Source organism: Theobroma umbraticum, unplaced genomic scaffold, assembly GCF_002168275.2.
Source record: "Theobroma umbraticum cultivar Fairchild unplaced genomic scaffold, ASM216827v3 scaffold_89.0, whole genome shotgun sequence".
Classification (NCBI taxonomy): Eukaryota; Viridiplantae; Streptophyta; class Magnoliopsida; order Malvales; family Malvaceae; genus Theobroma; species Theobroma umbraticum.
In genome coordinates this window covers 669172-673146 of record NW_018397271.1, presented here as the reverse complement: position 1 = coordinate 673146, position 3975 = coordinate 669172, and positions in this window count along the sequence as shown.

Below are 3975 nucleotides of genomic sequence, written 5' to 3'. Positions count from 1 at the left end.
GGCCACAAGTTGTTATATGTGGCTAGGCCACAAGTGATATTAGTGGTTGCGATCGCTTGATTTCTCCGATGTTGGCCAACATCGTTGAGGCTGCCATGGCTATGGGGATCTAATGGAGCAGAGCTCCCGGATGTTATTATGTGGAATTGGGTCCACGGGTGATTAGGATATTTACCTACTCGAGAGCCTTGTGGATTTTTGACACATACTTTTTTGCATGGTGGAGAGTTAAGATTTCTTTGTAGCTCCCTTTCTTTGAATAAAAGCTTTCAGTGCTTACTTGATGATCATGAAATTGTTTAAGTGGCCGTACGCTTTGATTTCTTTACATGCCACACATTTCAGGAGCGTGCACACTTTATATTGTTATTCATATTTTATGGCAAACATTGTTTTTGATGTTTGAACTCGCTTTCATTACATTTGTTTTCAGCACCGTTTTGCCAAGAGAAATACTATAATGATGATTTTACAGCTACATTTTTACAAGGCACAAATACTCTACTAGTGATTTGATTTTTCTAACATTACTATACTTATTCCGGTTTTATCATTCAAATATATCTGCCTTATGCTTGTTTTCCATCTATGTCCTGCTTATGGAGCGGATGATCACTGAGTTTGTGAGACTCACCCCCTTATTTCCCTTTTGCAGATAGTGATTAGCCTAGTGTGCAATCATCGGCATTTTCAGTTCACCGCGAATAGGTAAAGGCATCCCAAAGCATTTTTTTTCAAGTCGCTCCGCTACTAGAAGTTGAGTTGTCATAGTGTAACTTGTTATAAAATTAGACAATAATGTCAATACGAATGTACATTTAAAGATTATAAGTTTTGATGTATTAATTTTATGATTATATGGAATAAATATTTAGTTAATTTACAAAGATTATTGTTCAATCCTTATTACCAGAGTATTATGGTTTAAAGAAATTTTCATAGATTGATGGCATGAATATGAAGTAATAACTAACATTTTAAGTAAGGCTTGCTCAAGACTTGGCGGGTTCTCCCGCGAGCCTCAAATGCTGGTAGCAATCGAGGAGTGGTTGTTACATTCCCACCACTAAAGGTTTGAAACCTTTCATTAAGTAATCGACGGTCAGACTCCAAATGTATGTGCCCCATGGGAACACATTTCGGTCGTGGATGTTTTCGACTAATGGCAACAACCATGGAATCACTAATCATCTATAGTCTTGGCTAAATAAAACATTATTTGCAATCAAGACAAGGGCCATCTTGGTTACATCTCCATTCTGCTGAAATTGCCTTCCCTTGAACGTCTTTAAAATTTGTTAGATCTTCACCTCATTCCCTGTTCCCCAATATCACTGGTGAATTCCTTCAGGGACGACCTCGTAGGGATTGATAATAAGGGCTGCTAAGGTACCAAACTTTACTCTTATCATGAGGTAGAACTCCCTTTTTGAGAACCTAACCTTCGTTTTGCTTATGGCAAACCATAACTCACCCTCGATGGCATCGAGTTCATTCATTGTGTTTAGCATTAGGTTGTGCATAAGACTGGCATAGAATAAACTCTTCTTTTATTTAACATCCATCATATGCCCAAAGCATGTTTTTTTCAAGGCTTCCAACTCATTTACTTTGTATAGCATCTCACGTATCACATGTAGATGATACCATTTACAGTGGATGTTAATGTCAGTGTTGAACCCCTATTAGTGCCTTGGCACACAACGCAAAGATTCCACATTATCCTACTTTGTTCCTTTGTTGACCATCTGTAACATAAAATGGATAACATTCCCATTTTGGTTAATACGATCATTATAGATTAAAAAAACAAGAGGAATTTATGAGAAATAGCCCTCATCAGAAGCTTACTCCAACATAACCCTTACAACAATTTTAACTGTTTTTAGACAACCTTGAAATAGAATAATTAATACACATGTTGAGCATAGATTATTAAGTAAATCAACATATACATATTAAAACATTACAGTTGACTCGAAATAATATAGAATAAGGGCAATGTTGATCATGCAATGCCATACAAATATATTTCATGCAGTTATAACACTCGCGTAATTTCATGAAGAAAACAGTCATGCAATGCCTTATCAATAAGTCACGCAATTACTAACATTAAATCATGCAATGATTTATCAACAAGTCACACAATGCTAAGAACAACTAAACCGATCACGCACACACACTAAGTGACACCATGCTTGAACAATATGCACGTAGTGACCTATCAACCACTCATGCAATGACCTGTCAACCACTCACGCAACGACATATCAACTAGTCACATAATGTTAAACCTTAATGCAATCATGCACATAGTAAGTGACGCCATGCCTAAACAATATTCATGCAATGGCCTATCAACCACTCACGCAATGACATATCGACCAGTCACGTAATGTTAACCCAAAGTGATGCCATGCATGAACAATATTCATGCAATGACCTATTAACTGCTCACATAATGACCTATCAATTGCACATGCAATGACCTATCAACTAGTCACACAATGTTAAACCCTAATGCAATCATGCATACCCTAAGTGACTCCATGCCAAATTTAGTAATGCATAAGGTACCAACCACGTAGGCAAGCCCTCAGTCACGCAATACCTAAACCCTAAACCCAATACTTATCAAAGGGTGACAACGTATGCATATCAACCAATCACGCATGCCTCGTCACCTATCAACCCTAAAAACACGAATAATACCACCTTCATGATTATATACAACAATTTCAAATAACAAGAATATCATTATCAACAAGCAATATGCATACGTTTATGCTCTAAAACCATAAATGAAAAACATGAAGAATAACAATAGCCCTAAAAATATTTCTCCACATGGTTCAAAATAAAACAAAAATATATTATACCTTTCTCCATGTCATTTGAACTTCCCCTCACTGCTCAATATGTGAACTACCTTTATGTGAATAATAACCATTCCAAAATGCTTTTACCACTGTGAAAAATACTCGAAAGTTGAATTGGTGAGGAATGCTTTTAACAAAATTCTTTGTATGGAGATGTACTGTCTGTCGATGAAAACTGAAGAGTTACACACCTTGTAAACATACTTGACCCGTTAATAGCTTTCAGGTTGAGGCGCGGAGCCAAACAAATGAGTCAATTTCATTAAAGGTAATTTTATCCTAATTTTAATTCTCTTGGCTAAAAACAGTTAAAATTATGGGGAGGTTTAATTTCAAAAACGCCTTATGCATGGGACCCATTTATAAAAAGAACTCTATTATTATTATATTGAACACCTTTTTTGGCCACACACTTCGATGTTTGACAATTGATGTATTAATGCCAATATCAACCAATTTAGGCTTATTGGCCCGTGATCAGGATCGATTTCCTACAAGATCTTTATGAAGATGAGGGCTTCATGAATCTTAATTGTTTGATGTAGGATAGGTTTATAGATATGTATAGTTCGGTGAAAAAATGGTTTGGTGCAAATGAAAAGTATTTATTTCATTTTTTAAAAATAAATTTTCTATTTTGATAGTTTTTTTACTATACTGACGAAATGTTTGATATAAGATCAACTTATAAATATGTAAAATTATAAGAAAGAATTATATTATTTTTGAAACATAAGCATATATTTCATTTTTTTGGTAGATTTTCACATTAGCAACAAAGTGTTTCTCATAGCATGGAATAGGACATCGTCAACTAACTGATAAATGTAGATAATGATGTCCTATACTCTTTTAATCTCTATAGAGAGTTCTTTTGTGTTGCATTTAAATGTGGTGCATCCACATAACATGCAACTTTATTAATTATTTGTAAACAATTAACAAATATTCAATTAATTAATGTTGGATATTATTTTGATATTTTTTAATTGAATAATTAAAAATGTTTGAGATAGGATATAAATTTAAATTTGAATTTAATTTGTTTGAATTTAAATAAGAATTATCTATCCATTATATTTAAATTTAATTT